The sequence below is a fragment of the Mobula birostris genome, chromosome 14 (genome assembly GCF_030028105.1).
Source record: "Mobula birostris isolate sMobBir1 chromosome 14, sMobBir1.hap1, whole genome shotgun sequence".
In the NCBI taxonomy this organism is placed as follows: domain Eukaryota; kingdom Metazoa; phylum Chordata; class Chondrichthyes; order Myliobatiformes; family Myliobatidae; genus Mobula; species Mobula birostris.
Window position 1 is genome coordinate 26,494,602 of NC_092383.1, and position 14,606 is coordinate 26,509,207.

The 14,606-nt window shown below is 38.1% G+C and overlaps 1 long non-coding RNA gene across 1 annotated transcript in view; it reads right to left on the reverse strand.

Moving 5' to 3' along the window:
• Nucleotides 1-7,510: 7,510 nt before the first annotated feature.
• LOC140209469 (uncharacterized) overlaps nucleotides 7,511-14,606 on the reverse strand; it is a 38,795-nt gene continuing 31,699 nt past the window's right edge. Inside the window, exon 3 of the long non-coding RNA XR_011888991.1 lies at nucleotides 7,511-7,649. This is a non-coding gene — a long non-coding RNA (uncharacterized lncRNA). The remainder of the gene's footprint in view (nucleotides 7,650-14,606) is intronic.

The window sequence follows — 14,606 nt, forward strand, 5'->3', positions numbered from 1 at the left end:
GATGATAATGCAGTGAAGTCAGGGAACTTTAATAGCTTGGCAAGATTGACTTCCAGTTGCCAGTCAGACACCACGGTAAACAAGACTGCTGATGATCTGGGTTGAAGCTGTGGTTGGTCTCCAGCTTTGGCAAATGCTATCGGCTTCCTGGGATGGTGGAGCAGCCTACTGTTGTTAATGGCTAAGGAGATACTTTCTGCGTCTGCCTTCGGCACATGGTCACAGTGCCAGCGTAGCATCCTTCTGCTAAGTCCTTTGGACAGTTGTTGAGGATGTGTTCCAGAGTCCCTCTCAGTACGCATAAAGAATTGTTATCACTCTCTATCCCATTGCACCAACTTAGCTACCTTTTCTAATCTAATTCCAAAGCCACAGAATCCATCAGGAGCTTTCTTATCCCTATGTACACATATCAAGATTGTTCTGCTGTCTACAGTGTATCTGTGCTCCTCCCCCACCTTCTCAGTCTTGTCTAGGTGAATTATTTGCCACCTTCTGTGCAGGGTGTGGTTGGTTTTCTCTCCCTATCCATGCTTGCCAATACTTATTCAGCTGTGGCGATACTCAGCACTATCATCGGTGTGTTCTCATTGTGTCATGCTGTTGTCAATGTTATGCTGCTTATAACAGTTCCATCCGTGACTTCTAACAGAGTCAGATTACAGATGTTCCAGGCTGAAACTGGGCTTTATTTGACCTTGCTCTTGACACACAGTTTGGTGTCTGAAACACCTTTCATTGCTCCATACCAAGTTCAATCTCACAAGTTTTTATTCTCATTGCAAATTTACAGTATCTCAAGAAATACACTCGGACTTAACAATGAACAGCAAGAACTAATGGTTTATCAACAAAGACTTGAACGTCACCTGGGCTGAAACATTTCAGCTATGAGGAAATACTGAACAGATTGGGTTTGTTTTTCTTGGAGCAGAAAAAACTGAGGGGTGACTTGAATGAAGAATGCGGGTTTATAAGGGCCTGGATTGCATACAGAGTGAAACAAAAGGTCTCATGTTTAAGGTACAGGTTAGGAAAATTCAAGGAATTAACTTTTTCACCCAGAGATTGTTTGAAATTTGGAACATTCTGTCTGAGGAGGTAGTGGAATCAGGTACCTTTACAAAGTATTTATGAAGTATTTAAATCAACCGTTAAAATGTTAGGGCATACAAGGCTAAAAACTGAGTGGAGGAAAATGGGATCTGTATACATTGATAGAATACCCATTGGCTAGCATGGATAGTAGGCTGAGATTTTTTTGTCTGTTTTTTTTTCTGTTTTGTGCATTTCCATGACTTTCTGATGAAAAATTCAGACTGCATGCGAGAGGTATATTTGTGTTCCTGAGAAATACTGGGCAGAAATCTTGCATGACTTTCATCTAATCAAGGACTCTGTGCCTACATTTGGAAATATACTGGACTGTTGTCTTAATTTATGATACACAATTATACCAGGAATTAGGTAGCTAATAATCAGAATTGGTGTTAAATCTATTCAAAGTTATGGTTTTTCTGATCCCCCTGTGAGCCATGGGAACCAATCTGTCATCTGCTGATTTTTCTTTATGCAAGCTCCCAATTTTAGATCGTTGAGTACTTTCGATTTTTCTGGTATGTATTACCTAGGTTTATCAATGACATTTTGTATTAGATGTTAACATATCATTATTTTAAATCTAACTGCTTTAAGTCTTGTTGGTCTAAGAATTACCCAAGCACTTGAGGTGGAAGAATCTGCCTCACTCTTTCACTACTGCAAACAACTAAATCCACTTTATCTTATTGTCTCACCTCATGGATTTCCCATCCATATTAATATTGCAATGGGCAGTTACCTGCATAAGTAAGAGTACTGATTTTAGATTGACCTGCTTTTAATCATTTTTGAGTTTAAAATCAGCCATAAAACATACGAACAGAATTAAGCCATTCAGCCTTTCAATTCTGTTCTACCATTCCATCATGGTGGATTTATTATCCTTCTCAATGTACTGCCTTCTCTTTGTTATCTTTGATGTCCTTACAAATCAGGACACTATCAACCTCTGCTTTAAATATATCCATGACTTGTCTTCCACAGCCAAGTGTGGCAATGAATTCCACAGATTATCTGCCCTCTGGCTAAAGAAATTCTTCCTTATCTCTGCTCTAAAGGGATGCCCTGGTATTCTGAGGCTGTGTCCTATATAGTCCTGGACTCCCCCACTATAGGCAAAATCCTCTCTATGTCCACTATATCTAGGCCTTACAATATTCAGTGTAGTTCAATGAGATTCCACCCCCCCATTCTTATAAACTCAACTGAGTACATGCCCTGTGGCATCAAATGCTCCTCATATGTTACCATGTTCATACCTAGGGTCATTCTCATGAACATCCCCCAACATGCTAACCTTGGGGTGAATGAACTAGTGTAATTTTATGAATCATATGGCCATAGGCGGGTGTTAAGAAATAAATCCTTATTGGGGAAAATACATCAGGAATAAAGCATTGACCTCATTCCCACATCTAAATAACGTATCAATGAAGAATCTATTCAATTATTTGGTTTTATAAGAGACTTTAAAGAGCCCAATTGAGCGATACGAAAATGTCATGGGGGTATTCTTCAAGGTAATGCTTTAATAACGGGACAATTCATTCAGATGTCTGTGTGCACTTTGTGGCAAACTTTAGATAAACAAAACTTTCTGCAGTTAAAGTTCTGCAGTTAATGCTCCCTATTGTAGATACATTTATGTCCCGGTACTATTAATAATTGGAACACAAAAAGAGCTTGTATTACAAGCTGTCAAAATAGTTGTAATGGAATTGCTGACAGGCACATTTGGACTTAATTGTCTTATCTGTATAAAGTAAACTTTTCAAAGTGAGACTTTAAGAGTGGATTTGGTACTGTCACAAAGAAATAAATGGTTCTGTGAGGGCAGACGTGAATAGTGCAGTATTAATTCTTCAGTTCAACAAGAGATTGTGCTTTTCACCAGGGACACAGTCACACTAAAGGCAGCCTTATGTGCTGAGGTTAACATTTTTTTTGTTGGAGGATACTGTTTATTTGCTGTGATAAACTGTTATTAAATTGGATTTTGAAACTTAAGCTAGGTTGAAAAGAAAGTGGCTATATTTTCTAAAAATATATTGCTCTGTAAATGATACTTGCTGGAAGTAATTCCTTAAAACATATGGGTATTAATATCAGTATAGAGATGACACTGAACACAACAGATATATTTAAATTCATTTTTACAACTCATGACAGAATTGAACGAAAAGGAATTCTCTTCACACTTTAATTGTCCACTGGTATAGAAGAGACCCAAGTGTCCAATACCCCTTCACAATTTATATTTCTATCCCATAGCTCAGAGCAACTATGATTGAAACTGAACTTCTCTACATCTTCAGGGTATATCTGTGCAGCCACGGTTGTAGGTTGGAAAGATCTATATGTAAAATGATCTGAACTTTCTACTTTGTAAGTGAAATGTTTTTACTGATGCTTTGCGATATATGGCTCTCAATTAAAATGTTCCTTCAAAGCAAATAGTGATATTTTTACTGATGTTATTAAGTATTTATTGCTTCTCATTTGTGACATGTTAATATTATATACCACATCCAGAAATTATGTTGTGTAACAGCTGTTTTAAATGGTGAACTAGCAAAATTTGATTTTATGCAGATTGCACTGTTAATTATTTCTCGGTAAAAATCATGTTTGTTCCTGAATTAGATGAGGCACAATCTATATGTTAATGTCCCTAATCTTTAATCCCTAATCTTTTAATGGTGTCAGTATGCATTAAATGACATCACTTAGTTGCACATTGGGTATTTCTCTCTCATCTAACAAGGAGCACAAAGACCTGCTGCTTTAAGACTTCATGAATCCAGGCTGAATACTGATCTCTGCCTCTTTCTTTTTGGAGACACATTGTCCTACAGTATATAGCAAAGAGATGTTGACAGATTCACTGATCATTGAAAATTTGCCTTAGTGAGAAGATGGAAGCGTTATTGGGGTGGGCGGGTGAAAGAACTGATGCAAAAAAAAGGAAAATAAATGGGGGAATGGGACTGATGGGAATACCTTTAAAGTTTGTATAGATTTGATGGGCAGAATATTCTCATAGTGTGTTATGAGGGAAAATATGATTATGACTGATATAGCATAGTTTCAGTGGAGATAGTTCTTTTTCTCCCACTCTTTAAAGAGGCACTCTGCTGACATCGAGACACCTGATTAGGTGGCTTCAGAAATGATGGGTAGGCTGCTCAGACTTTCAAATAGAGAATGTGTGATTTCTAGCCACTAAGTCATCCAGTCTATTGATTGTCCAGTCATTCAAAGTAAAATCTATTATCAGGGTACATAAATATCACCACATACAACCCCAAGATTCTTTTTCCTACTGTCATACTCAGCAAATCTATAGAACAGTAACTGTAAACAGGAGCAACAAACAACAAACTGTGAAAATGCAAATATAAATAAATGGCAATAAATAATGAGAGCATGAAATAGCAAGGTAAATAGTCCTCAGTGGTTGTGAGAACTCCAGAAACAGAATGAGTGTAGTTATCCTCTTTTGTTCAAGGCCTGAATTTTGTGGGGTAGTAACTGTTCTTGAACCTGGTGGTGCAAGTCCTGATGCTCTTGTACCTTCTACCTGATGGCAGCAGTGAGAAAAGAGAATGGTTGGGTGATGAGGACTTATGATGATGTATACTGCTTTTCTATGGCAATGTTTCATGTAGATGTGCTCATGACAGCTGAATTCCATTACTGGATGTGTTGTTATAAACATGATTGGCCAGTCAGGTATGCTCAAGGATTGCAAAGCATCACTGGAGACTTTATTTCCAGTGGGGCTTTAAACATATTCTCTGATGAACAATGCATTTGTAGCTTTGGATTTTCCAAGGTTTTTTTTACTAAAGTGATGTGCAACATTGTGCAAGAATATCTTAAGACAGCTTATTCCTGGTCTGCTCTCTCCATGGAGGTCAAGGTCACAATGACTTTCAAGTTCATCTTCACAAGACTCTTCCAAGCAACTGAACTGGTTGTTTAGCATGACTTCCAGCTGCCACTTGCCACAGCATCAGTAAGGTCACCTGGGGAACATATCCATGTGAAACACTTTCATTGACCTTGATGTCAGCAAGGAGCAAGTGCCACTGTAGGGAGTGGGATGACAGCATTGCTGGCTTTTCATGAGTGCAAGCTAACACTGAATACACTCAGGTATCTATAGATTCCCTCTTCTAACCTTTTCTTGGGTAGCAATAGTAGCACAGCAGTTAGATTAATGCTACTACAGTGCCAGTGTCCTGGGTTCAATTCCACCACTATCTGTAAGGAGTTTTCACATTCACCTTGTGACCACGTGGTCTCCTCTGGGTGTGACAGTCTCCTGTCATATTCCAAAGATATAGGGGTTAGTAAGTTAATAAGTTAATTGGAAACATAGGTGTAAATGGGCAGACGTGCCTGTTACCATGCTGTATCGCTAAATAAATTATTAAATAAATAACTCATCCCTTTTCATCAACAGCAACATCTTTCATTCTTTCAATGTGGAGTCTGCCATAGGTCATCAGCAGAATTTCTAGAAAGCATATATATGGTTTGGTCCACATATATGCTTTATAGCATATATATGTTGGAACGTTCATGAGCGTCCACCACGAATGTTCCAACATTCAAATGTCCAGCGATACTAAAACCATTCACCTTTAACTCTTCAAATTGCAGAAACAAACCCCGTTTCAAGGCTTGACATCAACTCATTATTCTTTATTTTCTTTTTCAATCTTTTTATTAGTTTCATAATGATAAATATAACATAGTATTGATACAACGTTATTGGGATTGCATTGTTGTAATTAACATATTTTAAATATGAACCCAGTTAACACATGGGTATGAAACCTCCCAATCATACAGAATACAAATATAATATACAAAAAATATAACATGAAAAAGGAAAAAAATATATACCCCAAAAGAAAAACTAACCTAAACAATACTAAACAACTAAACTAAAGAAAGAAAAACATGGGCTGTTATGTAACATCAAAAAAAAGAACCATCAGTGTCGTCGACTCCGCTCCTCTCGACATATATTAAAAAGAAATAGAATAGGTTTGGAAAAGATCAAATTACATCATATGGAAGTGTTGAATAAATGGCCTACAAGTCTTTTCAAATTTAATAGCGGGATCATAAATAATGCTTCTAATTTTTTCTAAGTTTAAACACAACATAGTTTGAGAAAACCAATGAAATGTGGTGGGAGGATTAATCTTTTTCCAGTTCAGCAAAATGGATCTTCTAGCCATTAATGTAAGAGATGCAATCATCCAACAGGCTGAAGAGGTTAAATGACTTGGATCTATCATTGGTAACCCAAAAATTGTGGTAATAGGGTGAGATTGTAAATCAATATTCAGAACAATTGAAATAATATCAAAAATATTTTTCCAGTATTTTTCAAAAAAGGACATTTTTTTAAGATAATTTAGATATGTTTTGGTCATCAACTTATTATTCTAACCTTTATATAACTTGCTTAATCTGGTTGTCCCAGATAACCGACACCACCCTCACCTGTTTTTCATTACACCTGATGTGGGAGAACTTCTCCTACAATCTACCCTGAATTTGTCAACATGGCCTGGGTAGAGGAAGGATTTTTAAAGGTGTAATGAAGAGAACTCTCCCTAAAATATGTCCTCATTAGCTATCACTGATAGGTTAGAGGCTTCAGCAGAATGGAAAACCACCAATGATTTTAATAATTCAGTGACTTCGGAAGTACAGGGGTGTAGTTTGTAGAATTGCTGCCTCACCATTTCAGCAACCTGAACCTAAGTTCAATCCTGATCATCAGTGCTCTTTATGGAATCTGTAGTTTCTTCCTGGGTTTCCATCAGGTACTCTGCTTTCCTCTCATGTCCTGCTGGTCACTGATTAATGGGCATCTTAAATTGCTCCTAGTGTGTAGGTGAGCAGAAAGCATTGTTGGGAATGTGGGCAGTATAAAATAGGATTAAGTTAGGGAGTAATATAAACAGGGGCTTGAAGATTGGTGTGGACTTTTTGGACAAAAGGACTGTATGACTTCATCATTCCTATGACCTCAAAAAAACACTATTTTTGAAAAAAAAGGAAATAATTTGTTATCAAAAAGAAGTTTGTTGAAAGACATAAATATTTTAAAATTGAAAATAAAACAGAATAGTTTTATGGAAGTAACCTGCTTTCCACTTTGACACCTTAGTCTTTGTACTCCTATTGATCGCACAGCTATGGAATCCATGGAGGTCTGTGAGAACGGCTGAGAGGATCATAGGGATCTCCCTACCATCCATCGGGGACATTTATCAAGGGCGTTGCATACGCAAGCCCTTAGTATTATCAACGATCCCACCCATCCATCCAGCATCCTCTTTGACTTTCTACCATCAGGCAGGAGACTCCAATGCCTAAAGACAAGAACGGTCAGGATGGGAAAAGGGCTTCTTCCCTCAGGCCATGAGGTTTCTGAAATTAAACAAGAGAACATCGGCATATCCTGGAAATTCAAGCAACACACACAAAATGCCGGAGGAAGTCAGCAGGCCAGGCAGCATCTGTGGGGAAAAAACGTACAGTCAATGTTTCGGGCTGAGACACTCCATCAGGACTGAACTCCCTGCCGCATTGCAGTAGAAGTGTCACAAGGTAATTGGTACTGTATCTTACAATATTTAATTTATGCACTTTAATTTGTTTATCTGTATGTAATTCATCTGTAGGTTTAATTCTCACTTTCCTGAGTTAGTAAAGGGCTCAGCAGGCTAGGCAGCATCTATGGAAAAAAGTACAGTTGACGTCTTGGGCCGAGACCTTTCACGAAGACCAGTCTGATGAAGAATCTCAGCCCAAAACATTGACTGTTTACTCTTTTCCATAGATGCTGCCTGGCCTGCTGAGTTACACCAGCAGTTTGTGTGTGTTGCATGGATTTCTAGCATCTACAGATTTTCTCGTTTGTTGTGTGTGATATGTGTGTTTTGTGCACTACAACGCTGTACACTGTGGTCCAGAGAAACGCCTCGTTTGATGGTATACATGTATATAGTTAAATGACAATAAACTTGATTTGACTTGGACTCCTGCAACAGAACAAACTAATAGAATTGACCTTGCAAGCCTGCCCCTAAGTCCCAAGTTCCTTGTTTGGAATGTGTGCAAAGAAATTCAGGGAGCACTGCACTTTCAATGTTATCAATAATAGCCAGCAAAATCTGACTCCACTGGTTGGGTGAAAGACTGAAATATAAATAGCAAATGGTTGATATTTGATGATGAAAATTGTTAAACTGAAAAACAAATTTTTTTGAGACAACTAATAGATGTGAACGAAAGAACAACATTTCTAAATTAAAAACACGAGGAAAGGCATACCAAAATGATTTGCTTTCGAAGAGCAAATAAAGTGTAGTTAAAATAAATATGATCACGTCTCACCACGAACAATTGAAATGACAGGCTAGCAGATATTCTGATGAAATGGAAATACCTTCCTCACCTTCTCATTTTAGCCTGATGCCTGATAATAATCATAAATCTTAACAAAACCACAACTTAATCTTAAAAATTTGGGACCTCCTGTTCTATTTTTATTGGGAATTGCTGAGTTTCTTTTGACTTGAATGGGTTAAAGTGAGTCAATAAGTTCACAACAATAAACTTGATCCATGGATTGCCAGAGATCAAGGGTTATTAGTGATATGTGTTCTTGTCAGTTCCAACAGAGTTCCAGAGATACATGCCCACCATACAGTTCTCTCCTCAGATCAAGGAAATATAGGCTAGCTGCCTGTAAAGTGTTTTAGAGAATTGTCAAGGATACAAATTGTTATCAGGAGGGTGCCATGTTCAAACACCTAACACATCTTCCAGTGTGTTGCTATGACTGCTGTAGTTATCATAACTGAATGTTATTGGAAATTCCATCATGATATATCACTGCCTTGATGTTGAATTATTTCTGCTGCAAAGTAATGACTGTGCAGAGATGCTCGTGTCAATGAAGGATTTGATTGTTTTTGTTAAATCATTTCATGATATGTAAGGTATTTTATTCATTACGTGTTGATGTTTGCTATTCAAATACTGAAAAAAAAATGTAAGGTCAGGTGAAGAGCTATTTGTCAAGATATTGATTATCCTAACACTTTGAATATCCATCTAGCATAATGTGAATTCCCTGCTCAGTTAAAATGACCCTGTAGTCTATGCTTTAATGCATTTATGCAATGGTGTTATATATAAGAAAGGAAATCTGCTCTCTGTGATTTTGATTACTTATTGATTATTGTTAATCAGAAGATAAAGGAGGAGAAATTTGACTTTGGTTCCTTATGCTTAAAGCCTGTTGACTATCAGCTGTTAGTGCACTGCTCATGTTAGTCTACACTGAAGTCAGTTTAACTGACTGTGCAGATGTGAGTGTAATAACTAATCAATACTTAAGCACACATTTAGAGCTGGTGACCAAAGGCAAAATTCTCTGGCCTCAGTCACTGTGTAGATGATTGATTCTGCATTTGGGAGATCCTTGATTTTTTTTCAGATACAACTGGTGTTAATCTGGTAAGTCGATATCAAGTATACAGACCAAAATCATAGGATATAAGTGACACTGTTTACTAATCTCATGATAAAGCAGCCTCTTGAGTTTACAGTTGTAAAGTCAGTGGTCTAGAAGTTCACTCACAGACAGCGTGTTTTTTATGCACCATATGATAGGACTTATGTTGAAAATAGATTGCTAAATTTCATTGGAACTTCCCGGCATGCATGGAGTAACTCTGGATTGCATGCTTCCATGTGTGCAGTTTATCCACACCTCGCAGGCATGAGGTGGACAGCTGTGATATCAACCATCAGGTAAAGCAAGATAAGATGTGGATGTGTGATGAAGAAAGAGAGTGGACCAAACAGCAAAACAGAGAGAACTTGAAGCAAAGGAAAGCAAAGAATACTGGAATTACTCATTAAATTAGGCAGCACCTGTGGAGAGGGAAACAGTTAGCGTTTTGAATTGAATAAGTTCATTAACCAGCAATGTTAACTGTTTCTCTCTTCATAGTTCATAGCCTGACATAGGTGGAGTACTTCCACTGTTCTATGCTTTTTAAAAAAAAAGAGATTTCCCACATTTACAGTTTTTTTTCTTGTTTTCTTCTCTTTGGGTAAGGGAGGAAAGATGAACTGTCTTTGAAGAAAGATATGTCATTTTTTGGAGATTCTATTGCATTAACCTGTGGTAGATTCATCGCTCATGCAATGCTGGAATGGATTGTACACAACTTCACAAATTGTTGATTCCGGTATTTTTGGGAGGCTAGGGGATGGTGATGGAAGAATAGGGTGGATGATCAAATTCTGCATCCACTTCTTAGCAACTATAACATCCTTAGACTATAATTTCTTTCTTTCTCAACTTGTACTAGCATTCTTATGACTATTTTGTCATGTACATTATGTATAAATTATGTTGATTTAAGCTTATAATATTTTTTTTGTCTGTAATGTACTGTGTTACTGCTGAAAAAAAACTAACTTTCAAGGCATTTATACCCTGGGTATATATGTGCATGGCAACAAATTTAAATCTGACCTGCCAAAGAATTAGGAATCTAAATCCAATGTCAATCCTCCCTCTTCTTACATTAGCTCCTGTAGCCTATGACTGAAATGGAACAAAAGACCACTATATAGAGTGGACATGGAGAGGATGTTTCATATAGTGGGGGAGTCTAGGGCTTGAGGCACGTTCTCAGAATAGAAGGACGTCCCTTTAGAACGGCGATGTGGAGGAATTTCCTTAGATAGAAGGAGGTGAACATGTGGAATTCATTGCCACAGCCAGCTGCGGAAGCCAAGTCATAAGTATATTTAAAGCGGAGTTGATAGGTTCTTGATCAGGGGATCAAAGGTTATAGGGAGAAGTCAGAAGAATGATTTGAGAGGGATAATAAATCAGACATGATGAAATGGCAGAGCAGGCTCAATGGGCCAGATGACCAAATTCTGCTCCTAAGTCTTATGCTTTAGATATATAATGCTTTACTCATTTTTGTGTACATGGCAGTCAGTCCCCATTGGTGCAGGGTGAAATAGGCACAATGCCACTTTGGTCTATGTTTAAATTTCTTCCTCATCAGTCCGTCACTTGACCAGAAGTCACAAGTGCCGAGTTTCTTGTTCTAAAGCAACAACAATTTCTAATTCCTGATGAATGGTTGTAATGTACTGTGCTACTGCTGAAATGACCTGATAAAGGATCTCGGCCTGAAACGTTGACTGTTTTCTCTTTTCCATTAATGTTGTCTAGCCTGTTGAGTTTCTCCAGCATTTTGTGAGTGTGGCTTTAGATTTCCCTCATCTGCAAATTTTCTCATGTTAACAACTTCTACTCTGCTTCCAAAATCTGCTTCAGCAGACTACCATCAAATCTCATGACCAGAGTACAACTCTTAGCCATTACTGTTAGTACCTTTGATGCTCTTAACCAGGGATAAATAATCAGTTTCTATAAAATTTAAAGCATGCCTTTGGTTGCACTCAGAAATCCAACCATGAGTTGCTCCCAAAATTGCACCAATTTTCACAAATTCCTTTGCACAACAGTGAAGGTAACTCAACCAAGAACTAATATAATCCAAAATTGCCATCTGACTTTTTAAAATAAATGAGTTTAAAAGCAGAAGTTGAAAAATAAAATACAGTATTTATTACAAAATAATGTTATTTCCCTTTCTAAGGTAAATCTACAGCCATTAAATTTGATCTAATCGGTTCTCAGCATCACCCATTTCTCAGAGCTCAGACCCAGCATGTGTTTAGAATAACTATCATCTTAATTTCTTTCCTGTTCAATTCCAAATTGTGTGCAAGGATTGGTTTTCTTGTAATAATTTACTGTGGTTTTCATCTGTAATATCACTGAGTACATGAAGCAGTAAGTGATCTTTTAACACACGGGAGATGTTCCTGGCGTTTAGTGTATAACAATATCAAATGAGAAGCATGCCTTTCTATAAATCAGACAGCCATGTCATCATACAACTTGCCTCACTGCCAAAAGTGAAGGGCAAACTAGGCCAAGGCTAGGAAAGCAGATACTCAAAGTATTACAGTTAAATGTGGCAGATTGACCTTACTCTGATATGTTTGATTGTCTGATGCTATGGTCATGACTGACTCATTCCATATTTTATCTGCTAGAGAATATTCTGGCTTGTAGTCATTTACATGGTGCCCTGTGTGCAAAGTGCAATAGCCATCTTCAGCAGGTTTCCACATTAGCGTTCTATTAAATTTATCACCATATTAATGGACAGTCCCTGTCAACATCAACATTGCTTGTAATCCAATATTTTTCTGCCACTTGTTGGAATTTTATGTCAGCACAATGCTTGAAAACTGGAAACTGAAATAACCCCAATTTAGGACCATGGATGTCCTCAAAATAGGATCTTTGTTTCTTGTATTTGAGAACTGTTCATTACATAACTTCGCGAGGTCTACAAATCACATTTCTTTATCCCAAAGAAATGTAATATGTTTGATGCATAATTTGCCCTGTCTCTTGTGGTATATAATTCAATAAAGTGACCTGTATTAGCTTGGTCCCAGTTTTCAAAATCCTTGCCCTCACATAAAATGTTGTTTTCCCTTAATCTGCCTCCAAAGATGTGCAAGCTGACTCTGGTTTGAATACGTCAAATCAGGTGGCCTTTGCTCCTTTGACTCCATTCTCTTCTACCTCCCTTACTTTGAATCAGCTATCCCCGCCCCTAGCTTGTGACCTTTTCTGCAGGACGAAGGGCTTCCTCTCTCTGTAGTTAGATCCATATTCCCATCATCCTAAAGGCTGTCACTATGTTGTATAATGCAGAAGATCCGGTTTTCCATCAGTGTGAAATCTAATCCTATAATATCTAAGTTTCTATTAAAGCTTCAGTCTTAAACAGTAAATGTTCTTGCAATACCTCTTGTAGAAACAACAAGAAACACCGGTGTTCTACAGAAGTGGCAACATTAAAATACAGACAGTAAATTAGTTTCTCCATGTTTTGATGCTTCTGTTATCTAAGCAGAAGATCGAAGCAGAATGCATTGGTCTAAATTGAATCATTAAGAAACATAGCACTTGATTTATTTTGCTGATACTCCTTTGAGTTACACCATAGACATAGGAGCAGAATTAGGCCATTTAACCATTGAGTCTGCTCTGCCAATCCATCATTGCTGATTTATTATCCCTCTCAATCCCATTTTACTGCCTTCTCCATGTAACCTTTGAATCCCCATCTACCGGTAATCAAGGACAATCAACTTCTGCTTTACATATACCCAATGATTTTGCCTCCAGAGCCATCTTTGTCAATGAATTCCACAGATTCACCACTCTTTAGTTTATGAAATTCCTCCTTATCTCTATTCTAAAGGGGCGTTCATGTATTCTGAAGGTGTGCCTCTGGTCCTGGACTCTCTATAGCAAAATATCCTCTCTACATCCACTCTATATAAACCATTCATTATTCAATATTTTTCATTGAGATTTCCTCCTCATTCTTCTAATCTCCAGTCAGTACATGCCCAGAGCCATCAAGTGCTTCTCATATGTTAACCCTTTCATTCCCGGGATTATTCTCATGAACCTCCTCTGCACTGTCTCCAATGTCAGCATATCCTTTCTTAATTGCTCAAACTACTCAAGTGTGGTCTGACCAATGGCTTATAAAGCCTTAGTGTCCTTGGTTTTACATTCTTATCCTCTCAAAAGGAATGTTAACATTGCCTTTGCCTTCTTCCCACTATCTCAACCTGCAGGTTTGGGATCTTTAGGGAATCCTGCATGACGACTCCCAAGTCCATTTGCACCTCTGATTTGCTCACTATTTAGATTATGAGAACACTCAGTCCTCTTTTATTGTCATTTAGAAATGCATACATGCATTAAGAAATGATACAATGTTTCTCCGGAGTGTTATCACAGAAAACAGGACAAACCAAAGAATAACACTGACAGAACCGCATAATTATAACATATAGTTACAGCAGTGCAAAATAAAACCATAATTTGATGAAAATCAGATCATAGGCACAGTAAAAAAAAGTCTCAAAGTCCCGAGTCGATCGACTAATGAGTCCCCAGTAGCAGGCGACAAAAGGGAGAAAATCCCTGCCATCAACCTCCAGGCACCGTCAACTTGCTGATACCTTGGAAGCACCCGACCCACAGCAGACACTGAGTCCATCCGTCCGAAAACTCCGAGCTTCCGAGTAGCCTCTCCGATACAGCCTCCCGAGTGCCATCTTCAGCCGAACACCTTCGACCTCTCCCCAGCCGCTGAAACACGCAAAGCCGAGGATTTGGAGGCCTTCAGCTCCAGAGATTCCGGTTACCACACAGTAGCATCGGCAGCGAAGCGGGCATTTCAGAAATTTTCCAGATGTTCCTCCGTGCTCTCACATCTATCTCCATCAAATCAGAATTGTGCATGGTCCCCCACTTGACAGATAACAGA